The 26,500-nt window shown below is 39.2% G+C and overlaps 1 protein-coding gene across 1 annotated transcript in view; it reads right to left on the reverse strand.

Moving 5' to 3' along the window:
• LOC140145136 (arylsulfatase I-like) overlaps positions 1 to 26,500 on the reverse strand; it is a 65,572-nt gene that overhangs the window by 9,175 nt on the left and 29,897 nt on the right. The window lies entirely within an intron of this gene.

A 26,500-nucleotide genomic window follows, 5' to 3' on the forward strand; every position in this document is an offset into this window, starting at 1 on the left:
ATTATTCCCTTTGTGACGGGACCGAGCGATTAGGTCTGATGTTATGCGGCTAGCAAGTGGTTTTAGAGGGTGGGTTGGCCAGAGCCAGAATCCGGCGGAGCACTTGAGAATTTATGATGGACCACCGAAAATGGAAGCTGTGATGACACCAAAATGTTCTCTTCTGAATATTGTTTTATTTTCTTATGGTACCTCAAGGTCGTTAACATAACTTATACATAGGCTGACAATCATTAATACATACAAATAATAGGCCTATCACTCCGCCCTGCTCCCTATAAAATCTCCAGACAATCATCTCACCACCAGTACTCTAAACCGATTAGGGTTGGCGGGTTCCAAAACCAACTCCATATATTTAAGGGAATTTTGGAGCAGCTAAAATTCACCCGAGTCCTTGAATTATCAGACTTTTTTTTTACTGCTGATTGGCAATTATCAAATTCACACATACTCACATAAGGGCTACAACTTTGGATTTTGAGATGCAAATGCTACTTTGAATGAGACTCGAAAAACGAAACCGTAAGGTCCGAAATGCAAAAGTTGAACCTCGTTTTGAGAATCTCCTAAGTTGAGAGTTGAAGCTTGGATCTCAATTCACTTCATTCTAAGTTTGAAACTGAATAGGTATTTACCCGGGGGGGCACTCACATTTCCCAGCTATACGGGTATGTGCCGCGGCGACGACCCCCTTTTTCAGCGCCGCTAGCCGTTCCTTAGACCCTCTGAATTCATTGATTGCCAGCGAAACCCCGAAATTTTTCTAGCCGTTCCATAGACCCTCAGATCATCGATTTCCGCTCTCATTGGCATCTTGACAGGCGTGTTTTCTGTCCTACTATTTCAAGCCCAAAAGCTACTTTTGCGAGCCCAAAAACTTCAAAGGGAATTTTCCATAAATTTATTCCCCATTGAAACACATTGTATTAAGAATAAGGTGAACTTTGGGCGGGATTTAGGGCTCCTTTAGTAGTGGCAACACTGGTTTGTTGTTTATAAACAGCACTGCACTGCCGAGTGCCTGCCGCGATGCCGATGCCCTTCAGCTGATAAACATTTTGCTAGAAATAAATGATTTTGAGATCTCTTTTGGGAATAAAATTGCCAAATATGAGGAAAAGTACCTCAAATAATTGTGTGCACATCCTTGCAGCTGGCCATAACAGTGAATTAAAAGGTAATTTACGATCTACTGGTCTAGTGGAATGGTGTCAAATTCTGCACACTTCTCTCAATCATCTCATGCAGTTCAATGTAGTCAAAATGTTTTTCTTTTCGGCACTGAAAAAAATATTCTTGTGGGTTTGTTTTTATGGTGGGCTTTTATGTAATGCTGCTAGCTGCTGCTATAATTATCAGTAGGCTAATAGCATAGATTGTAGGTCTGCAGGGTCTAGTAATTTTGATTCAAATGCTGTTTTGCTTTGCTGAGAATTTCATCGTAGGCCAAAACAGACCTATTTTGCATTAATGGTTTTCCTGATTTAATAATTTAATGCACAATTCAAAGTGAAATCGGTTCCTTCAAAAATTGGCGGCAAAAACGCAACAAAATTGAACCCTGGTTTGGCCTGCATGGTTTACTTGCCGAGATTTTTCAGATTTTGGCGGCTGATCAGTTCCCAAGACCCCCCTTTTGGCCGGTCAAACAGTTCCTAAGACCTCCCTTTTTGACCGGCCGATCAGTTCCCTAGACCCCCCTTTTTGACCGGCCGATCAGTTCCTTAGACCTGAAGTTCGAAACTGGCGGTGGCACACCCCTACCCAAAAAAAATGAGTGCCCCCCCCCCCCGGGGTATTTCGGTCATTGTGTCTAATATCGGACCACAGCTTGTGTCAGACGAATTTGAACTGTACCTCGAAGTTTAAATGAAAGAACTCGAAAAGCTCGAACGAATGAAGTCTGAAGCTGGAAACCTCCCGTTTCAAACTCGACTCTCTTCTTTGATACTCCAAATAATTTCCGATAATTCTTCCAAAATTCGCCACCATTAACAATGCCACAGTTTCTCTCGTACTGCGCAACTCGCGGGGTCTGCGCAACACGAAGTGCGCCATCGCGGACACTAGGACGTCGATTAAGTGGGTGCATAGGGCCTGCACTTTGTCTCGTTTTTTGCAGGTTTACATGGTCCAATAATCACAAGATGACTGACATGTGGTAACAAAGGAACCAGTCACTGCAAGTTGATTAATTCCTGTATGATTGGTCATTCAATATATGCCTGTATCACACTATAGCCTTTTCAAAATGTAATACATGTTTGCTTGACTGCATTAAAAACAAGGGAACAATACACACAGTATATGCATTGGACCAGGGACTGTGTATGAAGGGACTCGAAACGGATTATAGATAGCTATTGTCAAGCTATTGTTATCAGATTATCTTTTATGACATTCGATTCCATGCGAGTTGCATCGAGGGCGTGATGTTTGTTTTCTTATTATTTACTCATGTTGCCCTATTCAAATATTTCTAAAGTTATGTCAAATAGAGCTTGCACGAATGGTCATTAGTTCAAATCATCCTCCAGACAAGCTCCATAAGATATGCTAATGCATGGAATACAAAGATTTACTTTGATCTATACCAGTTTACAGGTGATTGGTATTGTACTCCATGCATTTGGAGCGTGTCTGGAGGATGATTTGAACTTATGATCTTCCGTGCAAGCACCCTATTGTGTAAAATGTCTATCCTTTGTAGAACATAATTTCTGTGCAGCGATGGTGATTTTGGTATCTAATTATATGTTTTCTTGCATGAGAAATACAACTACGCAACTTAAAGGGCAGGTCTATTGCGAAAACAACATCATATCATTTGCAAGCTAATATTATGAGGACAATGAAAATAACTTCTTTTTTGAGAAAATAAGACGTTTAAAATTGATATTCCGCAAAAACCAACTTAAGCGGTGAGTTCCTTCGAACGAGACAGATTTGGCCTAGAAAAACGGTGACGTCATGAAATGAGATGTGCCCGCTTTGAGAAAAGGGACTATAAACGCTCTCAATGGACAGAACGTATACTGTTGTTGTTCACAGAAAAGAATTCCAAATTAAGTATTACAAATTTAATGGTTTTTAAACATATGGATCAAATCAGCCGCTTCGTTTTTATATATTAGACAATTGTGATATTACGATTCATATGTATATCAATATCATGAGAAATATTAGGCCTAAAAAATAAATACATAATTTGAGCTTAGAATTTCATCTGAGACTAGCATATAAACCGTGTTAAGGTTAGCCGAGAGTTTTTCATGCGCTTGATTTCAGAGGGGCGTAAGTTCATAACAGAAACAGCCATGCAGAAAATGAACAAGCGTACTGGGACGTAGGCCTACTAACAATAGAATATTGATCCACGGTCAAGACATGAAACTTGGCTTAGCTCGTGCCCGGAGCTCGTGAGTCGGGGGCGGGCGGGGGTTACATGAGGGGCGACATGCCGGGTCGGATGCCGGGGAGGGTACAAGCCATTTTCGGCAATTTTCATAAGGATTTTATAAATTTTAAAATTGATTGGGGCACTTCGTCAAGCTACGCCCTGGAAAATGTGTTGATTTTGAATTTATAGCCTTGATATCTTTGATGAAATAAATCAATGCTGCTATTCCCCTGATTACAATGTAATAGGGTACAACAATAACATCAACAACAATATCAAAAAGCAATTATTTGCAAATCGAATTTGGGAATAATATTCAAAAAGACAGACTTAGCAGGCCTACAAATTTCTGAATTATATAAAGTGAAAAACAATCAATCACGATTCACTGCAGTCAGCGAATCAATCAAATAAAACTAAAAAGAAAGGAGCAAGAAAGAATAAAGAAATAGTGAAAAGAGAAAGAAAGAGAGAGAGAGAAAAAGAACGAAAAGAAAGTAAGAAAGAAAAGAAAGGAAGAAAAAAGAAAGAAATTAAAACAAAATGAAAAAAGAAAAAGAGAAAGAAAAGAGGAAAGAAAGGAAGTAAAATGAGATAAGAGAGAAAAAGGAAAGAAAATTCAGCCACATGGGGACTCGAACCCACAAAATTGTTCATAACAGATTCCCAGTCCAACGCTCTATCCACTGGACCATACATCAGCTTACGCAATTTCTTATTCTCGAAGCGGATATGTAACTATAATTTGATGTAATTACTTGATTACAATCGCGTCCGCACAATGGCTCTTAGAATAAACACGCATGTCGGCGCTGAATTTGAACGAACTGATGGAGGAAAAACCTCGTTTTTTGCAATACTAGCTTCAATTTGGAGTGAAAATCAAATGGGATAGCAATTGGCAGAATGTTGAGAAATAATGTAGGTATTCAGATGTCTAAATTAACGCCCCGTTATCAAGATATCGATAATTTCACAAAACAGTTTTTTCTCAGACAAGATTCTCGAAAATGTTCCCCAAAAACGGGCTTTTTAAATTTGATCGGTACTGTATTTGGTTCTTCCCCATGGCAACATTATTTCTTTAATCGATTTGTAGTACAATACAAAAAGGAGAAAACAATCACTCGGCGTGGTTTTATACGGAGCGAACATTTGAAAAAACTGCATGGAACGTGTTTTTGATCTTGTGAACATGGTGCGTAAAAATGATTTAAACGAAGGATTTTCAAACGGATTCTAAAATTTTTTATAAACACACAAAAATAATGTAAAGATACATCCATGCACCAACATTTGACTCACTGCGATATTTGATTGCTGAGAAAACGCGGTTTTAGAGAACAACTTTATACGTCTTTTATACGTTTTTTATACGTTTCTTCGTGTAACCTTAAGTCCACAAACTCATGTATTTCCCTGTATACGCTATAGTTTCAGTTGGATGAAATATTACAAAGCGAACGCATAGAAACAATACTGTGCTTGCTTTGTTCCCGAAATGAGAACAATGATGTGCATATTGTTATGCAGCATTGTTATGGTAAGTGATAGTACAACTCTTTGTTGCTAATGTCAAACTTGTCAAAGTGATTGTGATTGTATGATGAGAGCATGATTTTGTGCCCGCTTCATTTACCTACGTCATCAGCCAAACGGGGGAGAACACGTACGCTTCAAACGGGGGAAGAACACGTACGAGGCTGAACTTTACCCACACAATTTTTCCTTTTTCAGGAGAAATACGCACAAAAAAATTGCAACAAGTGTCAACTTGTAATGTAATAATTATTCTCTTTCAATAGAGATAAACTTGCATTTGCAATAGACCTGCCCTTTAAAAAACTGTACATGGAACCGATGCCCTAATAATTACAACTGATATGAATGTTTTAGCAGCCCTGTTGCAAAAGAGGGTCATCAGTTCTTTGTATAGTTTTTTAATTTGCTTAGTTGTATTTCTCATGCAAGAAACATATAATTAGACACCAAAATTACCAAAATCAGACGTTGTTAGCTCATGGTCAGAATTCAAAAAGGTCGTTGACCTTTAGAAATTTATCATCAAAGCGCCCTCTAGAAAGGTCTGACGCATAATAAACTATACATTTTTGGAATCCTCATGACCATACGAGTATTTCGATATATTACTTGGCATAGTTGGAGCACTCTGAAAATGTAATCCCCATGTGACCTTGATTGACCCCTCCCCGGAATGCCCGGAAGTTTCAGGAGGTGAGCCCAAGCTAAATTTATTCACAATCAATCAAAGATCCCAAAATGACTCTCAAACTTTTGTTCTATGATTTAGTCACGGAATCTACAGGCTGGTCCTCTACTAAGAATGCTATAAGAAATTTAAATTTTTCTGAAATGTGTACACCGTACGCTTTCTGTTCCTACTGATTTCGATACTGAAATAATTCTTAGAATAACGTTCTTTGATTATTTATGTTGGCATTTCTAGAGTCTATCATTATAGGCAAACATTTCGCAATGTACAAGACAAGCCCGGGAAGACAAGCCACACGCTGTGTTGTAACTATGCTTGGGTTCGTACCAGGGTATCGATCAACGTAGTGCCGTACTATTACACTGACTTTCCTATTCGGCGAGGATGACAATTTTGACCTCCTCATCTATTTACAAATAGAGAGCTAGACAAAAGACCGTTCCAATTGTCCAAAGATTCAAGTATCAGAAGGATGGTCCACAATAGCGTGATTCACGTAACAGGGATTAAAAAGCTGTCAAGTAGAACCATGTGCTTCTTTTGTCCAATTTGCCATCAATATTTCAAACGGAAACAGTTCAGACCCAGAGCATGATCATGTCAGAAATTTGTATTTTGTTCTGGGCAGTGGCGTAGCGTCACGTGCCCCCGTGGCCCCCAATCGATTGCAAAATTTTAAAAATCCCACAGGGAAATTGCCAAATAACGGCTTGTGCCCCCCAATCAGACCCGGTGATCAGTGCCCCCAATCAGATGACCCACGCTACGCCACTGGTTCTGGGACTGATCAATCGGACTATTATTTATGCTTGCTCAACTGAGGATAATTTGTAAACCAACAACCCGCATGGTACCGTACAATGGGTGGAAGCCGTTTCCAGTCCTTTCATACACAGTCCCTGGCATACCATACATGTATAGGCCTATGTATAGTAAATTTGTCTGCTTTATCTGTTTTGTTGATTTCGAATGATAATGTCTTAACGTCGCAAATTTTAAGGTCAAATTTCTAAAATCAAAACAAACAAAACATTGCGACGCAGATATTCCCCGACTAATTTCATCATCGTACCAGTGTCTTTATTATTTGTTTGAGGCCTTTTCCAAATGTTCGTGCTATTTATATATAAAACGGCCAATCTATCTTTACAAAATGCGTCATTTTAATGTAAACAAAAGGCTAAAGATAGCATTATGAGATTTATCTTTTATTATTACACTCTTCTGTTCATCTGCCTCCGTGGACGAGTGGTAATGACTGGGACTGATAATCAACGACGCGTGGAATCGTTGGTTCGAGTCCCCTCGAAGCCTGTGGGAACTTTTTTTCTTCAAAATTCATGATCGCATTGTCGGAATGATTCATGATCGCATTATCGCAATGAGTCACTTGTCGGAAAATCGTGCATCGTATCCTTAAAAATAGTTAAACATAATTTCCATAAAATGTAAGCTTTTACTGTCAGATATGTCCCCTTTTAATTTTGAGCCGAACAAGTGAGGTAAAGCAAAGAAAATTGGAATTTACTACTAGCGCCAATGAATGTTATACGATTGTAAAACGGTACGATCCTCTGGGTGTGTGTGTGTGGGGGGGGGGTGCGTATGTGTGTCCTGCACACGTATTTTTTTCTGCAACTATAACGGGACGCAATACGATACCGGTATGTTATAAGAATCAAACTTACAAGAAAGATGGCTCTTGTCAAATCCTACAATTCTGTCAGAGAAAATATGCATATTTGCATTAAATTTTAATTAATTGACATAATTGATTAATTAATAAATATTTTATTTAATGATTTACCATAATTCCAAACATGTCAAACAATATGTCAAATTAAAGCTAATGAAATGCTTTATAAATTGGTCAGAGCACATTTTGCAGAATGCATTTAAAATTAGTATTTTAGTTACATGATTCCAAACATTCTATTCCAATTTTTTGCTATACACGCATAGGAGTCTTTCACTCCATTTTCAAAGTACTGTGCTCCCTGTAGCATTATATGGAGTGACCAGGTCCTAGAGTGTGATGGTTTTGTAGCAGATGACAGTGCTCAACAAGGTCAGTTAGTAGCCACTTGCTGAATGGATGGCCATTATCAGCTATCAAAGAGATGCCTTGTGCAGCTGCCAATCACAGTAGAGGTTTGATAACATTTTGTTAAAAACCCAAATGTGATATAAGGACAAAGCTGTGCATGTTGGTACTTAATTGTTTGGATTCTTATGTTGAAATTCCCTTGTATTAGTATTTTTATGTGTAGTGTATATTGTTCATAAATTATATAGCTTTTAAATTTTGGGCATTTTTGCTCTGTTGTACTGTACCATTATGGAATTTGAGCAAATCAATTACCGACACAAGCAGGTATACAGTGTATTATTTTATTTTTATTTCGTATCTCAGGAGCATAGCTCACTTGGTAAGGCATCAGAATTTGGTACACGAGCGCTTCGAACTTTAAATCGGAAGGTGGTGAGTTCGAGCCTCATCACGGTCACATTAATTTTATAAACCAAATATTGTTCGAACTTTTCATATTTGTTTTTCTTTTATTGTTTCTTTTCTTTGTCTTTTTTTTTCTTGTTTTATTTATTTTTTTTCTTTATTTTTCTTTGATTCATATTGCCAGGGTAAGGAGAGGATGGAACTAACGGCCCATTCAGTCTTCAATGATATAGTCAGTAATAATCTTTTGGTCATTATGACTATCATCATTTGATGACTGAGTTCTTATGACACATCATCCGAAGAGCAGTTTCAGACAATTGCTTGGGATTGTTGGGGCAGAGGTTATCTTTTGAATTCTTTCATGACCACTGAAGCAGAGTCCAACCTGTCAAGGACACTCGGCGTGAATTGAACTGACCATGTCACTCGCCACAAAAGAATGTCAAAGGTCATAAAACATCATAGTGTCTTCTGCTAGTGGTTCAGCCGAAAACCGCGTAGGCTAGTGCCGTACTATTACCAGAGAGTAGTTATTCTTGAGAGGGCACTCTATTCACGTGGTTTCTTTTCCAACGCTAAAAGATTACGAATTTTGGTGGTTTGTAAATGAAAAGTGTCCGCACTATCGATTGATTACGTAACTGTTATGAATAATTTATTAGTTTTTCAATGCAATCGCCTCGACCCATTAATACATATTATCTGTATTTATCAAAGTACTTGGAATAGCAATCTGGTGAGTTCACTGAACTACGCCCAAATACTGATGGAGTTTTAATGGCGCTAATCCTCTCCATACACAGATGAACAAATACAATAGGAGAAGGTCAACACATATGACCTCCTATATGACATGTTATATGAGATGTACAACAACCTGAATATCATAAAGATCAGTGTTCGTTTGTGCATATGAACTGCATATTTACAATAGTAAATATTACTCGTTATATATTATGACAAATATTGGTATTATGACAACACGGTATATACATTGTATATAAAACGACTAATAAATCCTACTTTCATGGCGTCAGGTCATTGGTTCATCATATCCCGTATGTTTCTTAAAATTCATTCATATTTGAGACAAATTTCTGTGCCCATTTTATAGGCGTACAGGTGGATCCGGTTTTTTTTGTCATTTTCATTTCTTTTTGATGAAAGAATTAAGGTTTTCCACTGCACGGAGGCCACTATGTGATACTAATTTAATGCTATTTGTAAATGAATGCGGATTCCCGGTTGTTGTTTTTCCACAGTGTGACAACTGTCCACCCATCCAGACAACATCATAACATAATAAAACGTCTGTATTTGTACGATGAGTAAATATTAAACTGAACTTTGCCTTGGAACATTGTGTAAGACGGTGTAAGATTTTGTGGGCGCCCTCAACATTATTATCCTCTTTGTATCCGTAACACCATGGTCGCAGACCTGCAAAAAAGCTCAAAAACAGATAGTAATGAAACCAGTTTTTATTTTGCTTGCTCTAGCGAGTTCACAGAGAAGATGTTTCTAGTACAATGCAGCGTCGGACTCTAGCTGAGAGCGTAGCCTAAGTCCAAACGGACTCCAAGAAGGGCTCTCCATACACAAATGAACAAACACAAAGGAAAGTAGTCTCCTCCGTGACCAGCTTGATTTCGATGGAGCGAAACCAAATTGGCTGCAGAGGAGACGGGTAATTTTGCCATGCAAATGAGGTGAGTGTCATAGCCCTGCTATTACGCCGACTTTCGTATTCGGCGAGGAGGACGATTTCGACCTCCTGGTTTGTTTACAAACAGAGAGGTAGACAAAAGACCGTTCCGCTTGTCCAAACACTCAAGTATAGGGATTAAAAAGCTGTCATGTAGAACCATGTGCTTCTATTGTCCAATTTGCCATCAAGATTTCATATGGAAACAGTTCAGACCCAGTACAGGATCATGTCAGAAATTAATATTTTGTTCTGGGTCTGATTATTCGGACTACACGTAGGCCTATTTAAGACAAAAATAATGCATTTACGTGAATCTGTAATTTATATACTGACAGTATATGATCCTGTGCCATATACTGGGGTACCCAAAAAGGTGGCTTTGTTACATTTTGATGTGCAGTTTGGATTTCAAAACACTGTCTCTGAGTATTCCTTCACTTAGAAGATTCAATTAGGTCTTAAATTGAGGCTAATTTATTCTATATTACTCATGTTTTTATCCTGTTTAAAAATATTTTTCAATTATTTTCTTATGACGTTTGGCATGAAATGTGCCAAGGGTGGCTGAGGATTAGGGGAGGAGGATTAGGGGAGGGATTCATATTGTAAATTTGATTTAAAACCCCCTTTAAAAATTTGAATCTATTAAAAAATGTCTAAATGAACTCCCAGACATCTAAACCAAGTAAATAAATACAGAAGTTCATTTAAAAGACCAATACTTGCTCAGAATGATTGTAAATGTGGAAAAACGAGTTGGGGTTACATCCTCCCTACTTTGTGATTGTTTTTGCCCGCACTCTCTCATTTTTTAACCGATTTCCATAAAAAAGGTGTCAAAATGCTCAGAAGGATAAACCACTTCAAATGAGATGTGTAGGTAAAATGTTTGAACCATTTCATTTTTTACTATGTAACACAAAGGTACCCCAGGTTGTGACACAGGACCATATATAAATTAGCTACATGTATTTGAATGGGCTTCAACTTCGGTGATACTGCCGTTTTCTTGGGTTTTTTCATTTAAAAATTTATAAAAGTAACAATTTGATTTTTTTTTTCACTTTCGCTGGGATCACTGAATGGGGCTTTGCAACGCGATATATTCAAAACTTGCATTCACCTACTGTTATAGCATTAATCCGATTATTACACAACTTCGCCAGCGTATTCAAGACATCCAATGCAAATAATCACCTAGATTATGAGCGTGTTTATAGTGGTGTACGGTATTTATACGGTATCATTATACGCATATGGGATTAGGATGGAATGTGACTTATCCGTTATCTCGGCTGTTTATAGTGGCAACCAATAGCGCTATTCTGGATCCGAGGTGGTTGAACTCAGCGTGTTCGAGGTCACCGCAATGCAATATGGGAGACACAAATCATGGTGCCAGTTTCAAATAAATTGCCGTCGAAACGATACCGGTCATTTTTTAAAACATTATTGCTACAGTGCCGTGCCATATTTGTAGGTGATGTGTTATTACAGTGACAAATTTGAGCTCGGAGAATTATATTGCCCTGCTCCACTTCCTTGAATAACGGTATCGTTAATCCCTGTCTGTTTATAGTGGCCGTATACGGAATGAATATACTGCAATATCCATCGATATCGAAGGATATCAGTTCCGTATAATATGTGCGGCAAATAGCGCTATTGGTCTGTTTATAGTGGCGACCAATACCGTATAAGATGTACTTATACGCTAAATACCGGATAATCTGGCTCACTATAAACACGCTCTATGACGTATCATACCGTAAATGTGGCGGAGTACTCAAATTCTTTCAACAAAAGCATGATTACAAGCTATTGCAATCTACCGCGACAGCTCGTCTCACACACATAACAAATGCATTATACGATCAAATAGGTTGACAGCGTTTGATTGAATCAGAGAAGATGATAAAAGAGGAGGTCGCTCGCTGCCCACATCAAATAAATAATGTGTGCATCCGCCTATTGATGGAAACAATGATCTAATCCGATTGATCAACTAATACGATAAGTGGCTTTGCGAGTCACGACTGTCTAGCTCTAAACGACGCATGCCCGGATATCAATTTGTTACGTCAGTTGACCGCGAAATATAATTTCTGTATTGTTTGGCATGACTGGCTGCTAAGTTTGACCCGAGATCTTTTCAAATCCTTTGTATCGGTTCAAATCCTTTGTATGGAGCCAATCAAAAATTTCACGCACATCCTCTATTATTAGAGAGATTGCGATTTTCCAAACGTAGACGTAGGACGTACGTTTTTACGTACGTTAACACGTACGTTTTTTCGTAGCTATGTATTGCAGTGAGGCCACATACTTTACCAACGCTCGTGTTGTGGCGCTATGTCTTATAGTCAGTCATCTGGTGATTTTTGTTTTGCATGAAATCAGCCCGGGGTAGTCGGTGGGGTCAGGGATCAATAAAGGGATCTTAATCCTCTCTACGTCATACATAAATTCGCCCAGTCTCATTTCCCTAATATTAAATTTAAAAAAAAAATGGAATTTCAGTTCGGCACAGGTGGGCCTCGAACCCACGCTGCTGCTACATACAGAATACAGAAGTCCAGCGCACTACTCCACTGGACCACATGACAGAGCGGTAGCCATATTGAATTTTAAACATATAGGCTATAGGCAACTCCAACATATAGGCTATAGGCAACTCCAACATTGATCGGGTATAGACCACTTGACATGTGACGTCATTGCCCGGCAGTATGCGCGCGAATTATGACAATTTCCATTGTTCTTTACCCTGCAGTGTGTGTACGCATCGTAGTTTGCTCAGGGCACGTGCATTTCAAATCGCCCACCATATTTCATATAGTACAAGAAAGCCATTGAACAGTGTAGCGGTTTGCTTGAGCATATCAACAGACGAGTCCCTCGCCTTTGTTGATAAACAATGATTTCATATTAGCATAATGACAGTGCTCATCAGTTAATAGCCACTTGGTGAATAGATGGGCATTATCAGCTATCAAAGAGATGTCTTATGCAGCTGCCAATCACGATAGAGGCTTGATTTTTTTTTGTAGTACATCGCAAAATGTTCAAAATTGTTTTCACCTATTGCTATGGTAATTAATCCGATAAATGACGTAACTTCGCCAGCGTATGCCCGACGTGTTATGTCCGTTAAAGCCTATTACCGGTCATAAATCTCTTCTTTCTACATGAGCATCATCAGAAAATTTAACCCGATTTTAAATGTTTTCACTGAAAATTCACTTTCAATAAACGCCCTCTTTAGAACAAATTACAGACAATGCGGTAGGTATGTCATGTAAGAAAAATGCAAATTCAAAAGTTCCAAAATTAAGACCAATTTTGTATTTATGTAGGTTCTATTATTATTATTATTATTATTATCAACACCAAGATGGAAGATTACTTTCCAGAAAAAACTGTGAAACTTCACCAGGAAGACAAGCCGTGGATGACTACTGAAGTAAAAAGACTTATTAAAAAGAGACAATCTGCTTTCCAACATGGCAGAACACCACTTTGGAAGCAACTCCGAAATAAGGTTAAAAGAGCTATCAGCGCGGCTAAGCATTCCTTCTACCATGAAAGGATTCACAAACTCAAAAGTCAAACCCATCTGCTTGGTATAAGCAAATACGTGTTATGACCACGGGCAATAAAGGTCAACCGCGAATTCAGCCACCTGTTGGTGTTGATCCCAACGCAGCCAAGGATGTCGCAGATAGTATTAACAATCACTTTGTTTCCATCAGTGAAGACCTTTGCCCTCTGGAGATGTGTGATTTGCCTAGTTTTAGACCAACTATGGTCAATCCCCCTGTAGTTCCAGTGTGGAATGTGTATAACAAACTCAAACAGATAAGCTCTAAAAAGGCGAGCGGTCCGGATGGTATTCCAGCTAAACTTATCAGTGAATTTGCGTACGAATTGAGCTCTCCACTTACTGAAATCTTGAATACTTCCTATCAGGAAGGAGTTGTACCTCGCCAATGGAAGAAGGCGGTTGTAGTGCCGATACCTAAAACCACGCGACCTACTTGGGACAAACTACGACCCATTTCACTCACTGATCACTTCTCTAAAGTAGCTGAATTTTTCATCATGAATTGGGTCATGGAAGACATTGAGCCTCGCATTGACGTGAACCAATTTGGTAATAGAAAGGGCAGATCTACATCCCATTATCTTGTGAAACTGCTCAACGAGTTGTACGAGCATACTGATAAACCTAAGAGTACGTGTAGAGTAGTGGTAACTGATTTTAGTAAGGCATTTGATCGGGTTGATCACAACATCATCATCCCCAAGCTCCTTGATATGGGTACCAGACCTGAAATCATTCCGTGGTTGTGCGATTTTCTTAGCAATAGGTCTCAGTGTGTGCGTTATCAGTCTATCACTTCTAGTTGGAGAACCCTAAAAGGGGGTGTTCCACAAGGTACCTTGGTTGGCCCAGGTTCATTCTTAGTGTTAAACAATGATGCTGCCATCTCCAATGTTAAGCAAATTTCTGCACTGAAATATGTGGATGATATCACACTAGTGGAGAAATGTAGGCTGAATCAGCGAAGTCATCTCCAAGAGCATCTTAATAACTTTGACCAATGGTCTGAGAGCAATAATATGTCACTCAATGCAACCAAATGCATGTCGATGATGGTTGGTTTTTCTAAATCACCAGTCACTCCTTCTCCGCTATTATTATGCAATCAGCAATTAGCAGAGGTTGATGTTGTCAAGGTATTGGGTGTTCAGATCAGCAGTGACTTAAAGTGGGACATTCATATCAACAGTGTCATAAAACGTGCTGCAGGTAGATTGTTCATGTTAACTACTCTTAAGCGGTTTAACTTGCCCCTGCAAGATCTGATCACCATTTACGTTGGCTTCATCAGACCACTGCTAGAGTACTCAGTCCCTGTGTGGCATAGCAGTCTCACAAATGTTCAATCCGCTGCTTTAGAAAGAGTCCAGAAGCGTGCACTGAGAATCATGTTGCGTCAACAATACATATCTTATCATGATGCACTCCAAGTATGCTCCCTAGACTCGTTGGCTACAAGAAGGCATCAAATATGTCTTGACTTTGCCAAAAAATTACTTGAAGACCCAAACTTCCGTGACTGGTTACCCACTGATAGGCGTTCTGCCCATGGCAGAAACTTGCGTGGAGCCCACAAACTTACATCCCAAACTTGGAAAACCAAAAGATACTATGATAGTGCAATACCTTACCTAACCAGACTGCTGAACTCTTAACTGCAATATGTGCCAACCATTTTTATAGCGATGTTTTCATACCTGATGTGCATTTTAACAATTTAACCATGTGTCGCTTTTGTTTACAATGCCTGTGTTACATCTTTTATATATATTCCATACGTGCAATAGTATTTAAACTTTTGATCTTCTTGTATGCTTTGTTATGTTCTATTGGTGTAGTTGCTTTGGAGCGAGTGGTCATGCCCTCATTAGGGTTTGGTGCTTTTTTCCATCTCTTTCACTCTCACCCCTCTGGGATCATGATGACTCGCCCCAACACGACTCCTTCTTTTTACTGTTATCTATTTTGAATAATGTATTTCTTCACGTGCAATATCAGTATTAGAATAATTTTATCCTTGGGGTGAGACCACCTCCTTTCCACCATTTTCCCCATGTTTCAGTTTGACCGCACTTTTAGCTGCGGACCTGGCTGCAGGATGAGGTCTCGCCCCATGGTTTATTTTGTGTACTTTAAGTGATATTTTTGATATTTAAATATGTCATGCTTTTTTGTTGTTTTTTAATGATTGTACATTTCACATCAATTCAGCTTTTAGCTGCTACTGTGTCTTTTAATAAACCATGAATGAATGAATTATTATTATTATTATTATTATTATTATTATTATTATTATTATTATTATTTTAGTTTGACAAAGTAGTCCCATTTTACAGTAGACTTAGCTCTATATCGCATTTTATACATGTAGGCCCTACTTATGGTGGACATCTTTGAAAAAATTACACTGACTCCCATCATCATGCTATTTTTTTCTTTGTGGGGGGGTCCCAAAGTTACAAAAAGTCGGCTTCAATAAAATTGCGACCTCCCTATTTCGGCAGCAAATATTTTATGACCCCCCCACCGTTTACACCCCCCCAAAAAAAACAGGCATCAGTCTTTTTGAATAAAATAAACACACTATCTGTAGTCATGCTGTGTTGTGACTCCCTACATTTTGGTCATCAAAAATATTTTATGACACCCCTATTTTTCTTTCCGTATATATTTGGGACCCCCTAATCATCTTATAAAATGCAATTGCATGCCTTTCTGTTATCATGCTTATGGCTTAATAAATTTCATCTCCATCTACATCCAGGGTCATACTGCCCCTCCCCCCCCGCCCCCCCCGGGGGTTAACATTTGCTACCACCCCCCCCGAAACTCGTGTAGGTTATCCCAATAAGGATGGTCAATTGCTCCTGCGCCTGAATTTTTCACCCGATCATGGAGGATGCGATGGAGAGTTTTCAGTGCCTTTATCACTACAGGTATCTGCTCCCCGACCGTATCAGGACCCCCCCCCCCTTGTCATGTAATAGCGTGGCTATCTCCTCCCAAAGCTTTTTTTATCCCAGAAATACTTTCCGTGTCTCTCCAAATTTTGAGTATAGCCAATGTTTCCTTGTCATTCCAATTGACCCCTCTATGGAAACGGGAAATCACAAGCAGCAACTAAAAAAAGAAGCTCAAAGGGAAATGTAAGAAAGAACAGATTTTTATGTTCATTTTCAATGATTCTACCTGTTCAGTAATTCTTCCTGTTATAGTGAACGCTCCCATTTACTCATCTAACGGTGATGTCCGAAAAAAGTAATCGCATCCCCAGGCCTTGCCGTTTGAGGCGAGCGATCGCTCTCGCTCGCCGCCGCTCGCCCAAACTCGATTTTTAGTGAGCGATTTTCCACTCGCCATAGACACTAAATATCACTCGCTGCCATTTCAGTATTTAATCGATGCTGTACTCCCTCCAAGCGTAGAAAGTGAAAAATGTTAGCGCGCTTCGCGCGCATTTCAACATAAATGTACATAAATACCGTGTCAAGACAGAAACTCTACTTGATTATTTCCTAAATAAGTGATATTTGTGAAAATTCGACCACTCGCCTACAATCATGCTAGCGAGTGATTAACCACTCGCCTTTAAAATCTAAACGGCAAGGCCTGCATCCCGCTAGTTTATATTAATATTTGCAGCTGCAGCCATAAATTACTCTGCTTAAAATTTTCCGCGAGTGATATAAGGCCTACTCACAATTATATCCGACAGCCCAATAGTGCTGCGTGTCCACACGTAATTACTATTACCGGACGTAACGTTTCGATCGGTCTTAACAGCTCTTAACTCTGGTCATCTTCAGCCTTAAATTGTCGGATTTAAGGGATGAGTCTATAGGAATAACGACCAAACAAAGAAATTCTTGTTTAAGCCGTAATATTGTAGTCTTTCAACCCTTTCACAACTTCAGCTGTGTAACTTACAAAAATTCCCGCTAAAAAGTGGTTCTTTTAATTTTAGAAAATACATTAATAATCGCATTGGACTTTTCGTACTGATCGTACTATAAGTGACCACCAGCCTATAATGTTCTAATCACACTATAGACTGGGATTACATGTGACGTCATTGCCAGGCAATTGGTCTCTATTGTTCCTTGTCCGGAAATATGCCCACGCAGTCAGGGACCGTGCTTTTAAAACTCCCGCCAGATAACAATAAGGCCATTGAACTGCGTAGTAGCCATACGTACTCATTGAAGTATAACGGTAGCACGTTCCCTTACCGACTCATTATTAATGTGTGGAAAGGGGTCAGGGACAGCATTCTGATCATTCTAATCCTTTCTTTTGAGGTCAATAGATAAAAGAAAGGCCTTGAACACAGGTGCCGAGCTGTAGATAATATTTAATCATCAAAGCTGATGGCATAAGAAATTTCGAGGAGGCAGCGCTTATTATTTCTTGTAAACACAATCTAATGTGGTACTCACTACATGTAGAAGGCCGGGCAGGTCTGCAAATTAGTGCATGAAGCTAGTAAAGATATAGCTTTATGTTCAGTTTAATCAATTAAAATACTATGGCTGGATATCAAAAAAATCGCGAGGCATTAAGTATTAATTTTATATTATTATGACAAAATCCAGTCCTTCTCAATTGAATAGGCTCCGAGATTAGACTTTCCTTTCCAAAATAAATTATATGGCCTAGAGGACATGATATAGGCCTAATCTAAACCCATATTCGGTATCCAGAAACCTTCACAGTCTGAGCGGCGCTTGCACTCGCATATATGCGGTGTCTTTAAGCGCGTGCGTATGTACACCAGCGCCATCGAACTCCAGCGAGTGATGCTGCGCCTAATAAAATTCGTTTCATATCTCTTTCCCGCCATGAGTGTCGCAAAATACATCATCTCCCCGGGGGAGTACAGAGTTATGTTCATTGCATTCTGGAAAACGGACATTTCGGCTGGTGCCTTCATCACAAAAAAGGAATCCCCGATCATCACAATAATGGCGCGCGATCACGAACACCCGGCAAGCGGCAGAGCGTTTCAACCAATGACAAGTCTTGATTGTGTCCGTTTGTCTGCAATGCGCGTGCGCCACGCCGCTCATTGCAACCGGCATGGTAGTATGAAACCAGCACAGAGGAGTAAGATATCTTACTCCTCTGTGGAAACCAGCTTTATACTGACGTGCCCCCGGATGTGACGTCGCTGTCACATCAGGGTGAAATGTAGTCTCGGTACCAGCCGGTTTGTGCTCCTCCGTCACCGTTAGTGACGGAGGAGCACAAACCGGCTGGTACCAAGACTAGGTGAAATGGTATTGAACAACGCAAACCAGCCAAATTTGTCATAAGTTTGAATAGCCATTAGAACATCTTAGTATAACCTTGTCGTTAGAGTGATACTGAATGCAGCGCCATATTTGGAATATATTCGTACACGGTGTGGGCAAATAGTTGCTCAAATGTAGGCTAAGTAGGCCTAAATCATGAAAATCGCTTAATCGGAATAATACTAACCAGTAACGGACACTGAGACAGCACTACGTTTGAAGTTTGAGGTAGTAAAGCTTTTCCTTGTTATAAAAAACAAGGAAAAGGCAGTCATTTTATCACAACGCGATATTTTAAAAAAGTACATTTTGAGAGGGCCTACGCTGGTTCTTTTGATTCTAGTGTAAAATCTGTTCATCACATGTAGTCCGATTTGGTATCTATTGTCTCATCAAAGTCTTGAGAACTCTTTTTGATGTTATGTTGGTTAACAAAAACGATACTGTTAAAAATAGCGGTATTTATGCAAGCGACGTATCTATTGTGTAAAATACATTGAAAAGTGTCGGCTAAAGAGGGCATAAATTAAAATCGCGAAGAGTAATAGCAACAATAACTATCTACATTCCAAGCGGAAACGCTTTTCAAAAACATACCACCTTTTTCGGGCAATCGCTGAAACCGAAATATGAAATTCCAGGCCATCTGTAAAAAGTGCGTGAGCAGAAATGACCATGAACTTGGGTCACCGAAACAAGTGTTTATATTGGTGTCAGGCCTATCATAGTGATACAACAATTAGCCCCAATAATGGCTTTCATTTGAACCGTTATTTGTTAAACTGCGATTTTTACTTTTGAGAAATCAATGAATGTATCAAAAACTTTTCGAAAGTCGATTTAAAATGGCATAACCCGTTAAAGCACATTACGTCGGATATAGTATTTTTTTTTATATCCGACGTTCATTCACACTGCCACTTATATCCGATACTATTACCGACGTAATTTAAGTCCGGTAATAGTCCGACTGTGTGAACACGACGAGTCGGCAATAGCTCTATGTCCGACGTGTTTATATCCGAGCTATTACCGGTCATAACTAACCGGAAATGGTCAGCAGAGCTAATGTCTCCTTCTCTTGCCAGTTCATTCCTCTATTGCGTTTGATATTCGCACCTGCATCCATGATGATTTTGTTTTATCTCTCACTGGTCACACTATTTATACTCTGCTTCAAATCAGTTGCGCGAGTGATTTAATTTAACCCGGAAGTGTTCTTCACGCTGAATCACGCAGAAAGGTGAAAGGTCACAGTTATATCCGACAGCCCAAAAGCGCTGTTCAGTGTTCACACGTAATTACTATTACCGATCGTAACGTTTCGATCGGTCTTAACAGCTCTTAACCCTGGTCATCTTCGGATTTAAATTGTCGGATTTAAACCACATTACGTCGGATATAGTTATATCCGACGCTCATTCACACTGCCACTTATACCCGATACTATTACCGACGTAATTTAAGTCCGGTATTAAGTGGTTTAAGTCCGACTGTGTGAACAAGGCTATATAAACCCAAAAGTGATATAAGGACAAAACTGTGCATGTTGGTACTTGATTGTTTGGATTCTTTTATGTTGAAAATCCCTTGTAGTAGTATTTTTAGGTGTAATGTATATTGTTTATAAATTATACAGCTTTTCAATTTTGGGCATTAATGCTCTGTTGCACTGTTTTCATCAACCTATTCTATCGTAGTGCATTTCTTATGTGTGTGAGTCGAAATGTCGTGGTAGATTGCAATCATGCTTTTGTTGAACTGCACTCCGCCATAACTACGGTGAAGGACACCGGTCAAATCCTTTGTTTGGAGCCAATCGATAAAAGAATGCAGTGCCTCTATAAGTTAAGAAGTGACGTAATAATCGCAATAGATGAATACAATGTTTGAATAGATCGCCCAACCATGCCAACACAAGCAGATTGCACTAATCACCTGTGTATGTCTGCAAACATAGATTGAATACAATACAGCTCTTTTCAAAAATACTAATCTTATAGGTGCGAGTGAACATCCTTTCTTTGACATCTATGGTTCAATGCAAGGTACCGCGTGAACGTTGTAGTGCAGGGCGAAATAATAAAAATTGTATTCATCTATTGCTATGGTAGTTAATCCGATTAATTATGTCACTTCTGCGGTGAATAAACTCAGCTTTAATTCACAATGACTCATTTACATCATGGAAGAAAGAGATGAGAAGGAACCACAACGACTTCGATCGGCCAAGTTGTAATCCGCTTTTCTATTGACGCATGAAAAGAAAAGCTATCAATGGTACTTACTTTCATGTATGATCCATTTACCGCGATCAATGCTTGGCAAAATCATTACTGGAAAAAATTTATAACAAACCCATCCACGAACAAACAAACGCTACCCAGAAGTAAGATTATGGAATTTCACTGATGCTCTGAACATGTATAGTAGCTTTGTTTTGGGATCTACAGTCAAACTGTTTTCTTGATCGTGTTGTGTAGAAAATGTCCTATAAAACATCGAAAAGGTAATCAAAATCGGCCGTTTTTTTGCTGAGTTTCATCTTTAGCAAATAAGGTAAGATTTTGGTGACTTTTTCGATGAAAAATAGATGTAAAATGTTCTTAAATAATGCACAATGTTCCGGTTGAGTCCGGTACATAAAACCTGTTTAATTTAATAGTTTATATGTGTATAATCGTAACTAGCTAACTCGTTTCAGTGCCAAAGACTGCCAACTCTGAGAAAAAAAGTCATCAAAGTTCGGAAAAATTGGGCAAAATGGAAGAAAAGATGTAGGCCATCAATGACCGATGATCACGTCACCAAAGAAAATCCTATAGGGTGCTTGCACGGAAGGTCATTAGTTCAAATCATCCTTCACACACGCTCCAGAAGACATGCAAATACATGGAGTACAATACCAATCACCTATTTAACGCGGGGTATTGATCAAAGTAAATCCTCATGAATAACAATGTCAACTAAATGTCGGTAAAGGGAGTGGACAAAGTGAATGCGTTCGTTGTGGTTCCTTCTTATCTCTTTCTTCCATGTTTACATAGGCTTTGGCAAAAGGTCGTGTTCATTAGCTCGAGATACTCTAGCTAAAATACAGGTTTACATTTACTATCTTACATTATCTTGCTGTATTTCAGCTAGAGCGCCAGACAAATAAAAAAATAAAAAAATAAATAACCGATCAGGAATTGTGCATATTTGAACGTGTTCCTAATGTTCCTAAAATATCTGAGCCAACATTTCCTTGCCCTCACCCACCCAACTTTCGACCTGTCCCCATTTTGACCTGCCAACCAATCTTTGCCCCCCCCCCCCCTATAATACTTCACCACCTCAGGGATACACAAAGTTATTGCACCACCCCTCAGCTGTACAAAAAACACATGATACTTTGACTATAACATTTGTAGAGAAACACTCGTTCTCGACGTTTCCTTTACCTAGACTCGAGGTAAAATCAGCCTATTTCCACGTGGAACCATGGTGGAACGTACGTTTTAATGCTACGTTAAGTCCAAAATGTCAAATCGCAAGGTAATTTTTTATACGCTAAGTATCACACACATTTCAATAGACAATCTCTGCGTATGAATATTGCGTTTAAATTTAGTCCATTTTTAACACATCGCTGTACCTTTATTATAATGATTTGTTACAAACAAAAAGGATCATAATAATAAATAGACTTTCCTTCGTATGTTCATTATCTTTGACTGTCTTTAACATATTGTGAAATGGACAAATTTTGTGTATTTTCAACGATGTATCTACGTCGATTTTGCACGTGGAATATCTTAAAAAATAGCTAAATACGTGACCTCGCTTCGATACAGGAGAGTGGTTTTGAATAGATCAACGTACGTCCGATGTCTACGTTTGGAAATCGCAATCTCTCTAAAATTCGCGAATGCGCGCACGTCCACTTTGACAGAGCTATGTCTATGAACGGTCTTTCATTGGGTTCATGGATAAATTCACGAATTCGCGAATGCCGCACGTCCACTTTGACAGAGCTATGTCTATGAACGGTCCTTCATTGGGTTCATGGACAAATTCGCGATTTATGAGCAAAAAAAAATCGCGAATTCGCGAATTATGAGCAAAAAAATGCTTAAGGAAAAAATATTTACTATAAATAAAGTATGCCGACCGTAAAAGAATTACGCTCCATAGCCAAAGATGCTGGCCTGAGGGGTTATTACCGTTTGAATAAAGAGGATTTGACGAATTTGTTGCGAGAAACAGGCAATCTACCGATACTTCAACACCCCCAATCTCAAAGACCCATACCAGCCCCCGATCTCAAAGACCAATACCAGCCCCCCGGACCCAAAGACCAATACCAGTCCCCCGAACCCAAAGACCAACACCAGCTCCCCGGTCCCAAAGACCAATACTAACTCCCCGCACTCAAACCCAAAGACCCGTACCAGCTCCTAGACTCTTATTGGAAAGAAGAAGGGCGCTTGAATTTGAGAAAGTCGCGTGCACAAGAGGAAAATGCATACAAAATTTTCAAATGAACGTACCCAAAGGTCACATTCTCGAAAAGGACCCTGGCAAGTTTTTGAGCGGAGTAAAAGAGAAAATTATCGATAAACTCAAAGAACAGTTCAAAAAGATTCAAGGTTTTAATTTTCTGCTGTGCCTTCAAATTTTGATGGCAAGAACGAATGGTGATGAAATAGAAACCATGCAGGCTTATTTCAATCACGGACGACGACTATTATTGAGCGAGGAGGAAATTGATCTCAGCGAACAATTTTCTATTATCTCGAACAAAATCGAAGAGTTTGTAAAGCTTGGATCTGGGTGTTGGGTTGAATCTATAGAAGCATTGTGCCTTGACATATGGGAGTACAATCCGATCCAAAGACCCGGTGGTTCGTACATCGAGTTACCAAAGTGGTTGAAAGACAAAAAGGCGATCGTCAACGTAAAAAACAAGGACAACAACTGTCTAGATTGGTGCTATCGCGCGTGGAAATACCCTGTAAAAGTACACCCAGAAAGAACATCGAACTATTCAAAGTATGAAGGGCTAAATCTTAAAGGATTCGAACCAAACACTCCTATTCCGGTTGAAAAACTTAAGAGAGTGAAGAAGCCAAACGACGTGGCATTCAATGTCTTTACTCTAGAGAGTAGTACTCCCGCTCAAATACATCTAAGCAAACAACCAACCGAAATTCCCAGAATCAACCTCTTGCTCCTAGAGGAAGGAAATAATTCTCATTACGCTTTGATCAGGAATTTAGATCGATTTCTCAGCGATATGAATAATCACAAAGCAAGAATGTACTTTTGTGACAAATGCCTTCATGGGTTTAAAAAGCAAAAATCTTTACAAGAACATTACCCAGAATGCGAAGGCCCCGTAGAAACGGACGCTAAACTCGAAATGTCAAACTATCCCATAAAAGACATTTTATGTTTGATGAAGCTACCTTTTGTCACATATGCAATAAGTCACTGACTAAAGAAGGTAAAATAGACAAAGTAAGGGATCATTGCCACATCACCGGAGCCTTTTGAGGAGCGGCTCATAACTCGTGCAACCTTAATTTTTGCTTTTACCCCACGATTCCCGTGGTTCTTCATAATCTCAGAGGATACGACAGTCATTTGATTATGCAAGCGATGGGCGAGACAGAAGGAAAGATCAAGTGTATCGCGAATAACATGGAAAACTATAAAACATTTTCGTTGGGTAATCTAAAATTCATAGATAGTAACCAATTTTTGCTCTCTTCTCTAGCAAAATTGGTCGAGTCCGCCACCTCCAACTTGTTTAAAATTACAACGGAACATGAACCAAATACGCAGAAGCGTGATATGCTACTCAGAAAGGGTGTGTATCCGTACGAAGTACGTGAAGTTTGGGCACCGTCTACGCTGAGCAAAAAACTCAAGGAAAGAGAGTAAGATTTTCAACATTTGTGTTGCTATGTGATGCCAAAAGGACTTGTTCAGTCAAAAAGCAACCCAAAACGAGAATATTATTCATTTGACATTGTCTGGGAGGAATCTGAAAAAAATAGAGCTAACTTTGGGTCTGAAGAAGAAGATGTCTGAAAAGCCGAATTTTCGCAGGTGCGCTTGCGAAATTTGTGAGAAGAGAAAAACAGAGCAAAAAAAACAGAGCCAAGCTGAACACTTGCTTAAGAGTCAAGCCTACAATGGAATTCAACGTCTGTTTGAGGGACTGTGCGCTTGCGATATTTGTAAGAGAAAAAACAGAGCTGAAAAAAAGAGCCAAGTTGACTTTTTGTTTAAGAGTTCAGTCTGCAATGGAATTCAACGTCTGTTTGAGGAACTGTGCGCTTGCGATATTTGTAAGAGAAAAAACAGAGCTAAAAAAAAGAGCCAAGCTTGGAACTTGCTTAAGAGTCCAGCCTGCAATGGAATTCAACGTCTGTTTGAAGAACTGCCAACAAAAATACAATCAACTCGTAGTGCGCGGAATGACCGCGGGCAAAACTGTGAATATGTACCCTCGGATTCTGCGTCGGGATCTGATGAAGATGGAGATGGCGGTTTTGAACAATTTGTTAGAAAGAAACTAATGGAAATATGTGTTGGCCAGAAGAAGCTGGAAGCAGACCTTTAAAGATCTATTGAGTTTAATAGCTCAAGAATTTTGGAGTTGGAAACTTTCAAAAAATCGCAAACAGACACCGTTAACAAGCTACAACAAGAAGTTGACTCCTTGAAAGAGAAAGTCAACAAACAAGAAAGATTCTCACGGAGGAACAATTTTAGGATTGTAGCAGTTGACAGCCGTGAGGGTGAGAACTGTGTTAGAATTGTTAAAGGTATGCTGACAAATAAGTTCGGATGGAAAAGTACTCCGAATGTTGAGAGAGCACACAGAGATGGACGAGAACAAGATGGCCGACCACCTCATATCTTGGTCAAAATGCTCTCTTACCAGGACAAACTACTCATAATGAAGAAGTCCAGAGAATGTCTGAAAGATTCAGCGTGGTTTATTGTTGATGATCTAACTCTGGATGATCTGCAGGAAAAACGCAAGTGGAAAGACGAGGTGAAACAGCTGTACGATAGCGGTACAAAACTGAGATTTATCGCCGGAAAATGGCGGAGGAGTGACGGCCAGATCTACAACTTTGAAACCTGTGAATATGCAGAACGAACCCCGGGGAATGAACTTTCCTAGGAACGTTTCTACGGAATATCATTGGCTTCAATGTGTTTTTGTTTCTGTGACTTTTGCCGCTTTTCGGGAGACTGAATGAAGACGAGTACTATGGAACATAAATATGGAATAATTATAACTTTTTCGCGATGTGACTGTAAATTATCCACCTTCGTTATCTGTACAGCGCGCGGACTGTACTTCGATTTGACGAGAACTTTTCCTGTAAAAGAAGACCTTTTAAAATGGATTCTTAAAGGATTTATACTACTTTCTTCGTTAACAAGTCGCGGTAAGACTATGTTGTTGTGTTCCAGGTTTAAATTCATTTTTTTGTTGTCAATGATGCGAGTAAATCTTCGGACTTTTATACCAAGAGACAGTGTTAGAATTTTTTCTAAACTTTGCTACACTGTTTTTAAATTGACTTTTGATATATCATGTATTGAGAGAAATACTTTTCCATATTTTTTTTTTGTGTCTAATTATAATATGTAATGTCTTGAACATATTTCTTTTGCCATTAAAATATTGGGTTGCTTGGTTTTACCATATAATGCACTGGGTGAGAATTTTTAATATGGCTGTGGTTTGCCACTGTTTTTGGTGTTTTTTTTTCCGGTTGTCGCCAGTGCAGCGTG

Source organism: Amphiura filiformis, unplaced genomic scaffold (genome assembly GCF_039555335.1).
Source record: "Amphiura filiformis unplaced genomic scaffold, Afil_fr2py scaffold_146, whole genome shotgun sequence".
Taxonomy (NCBI): Eukaryota; Metazoa; Echinodermata; class Ophiuroidea; order Amphilepidida; family Amphiuridae; genus Amphiura; species Amphiura filiformis.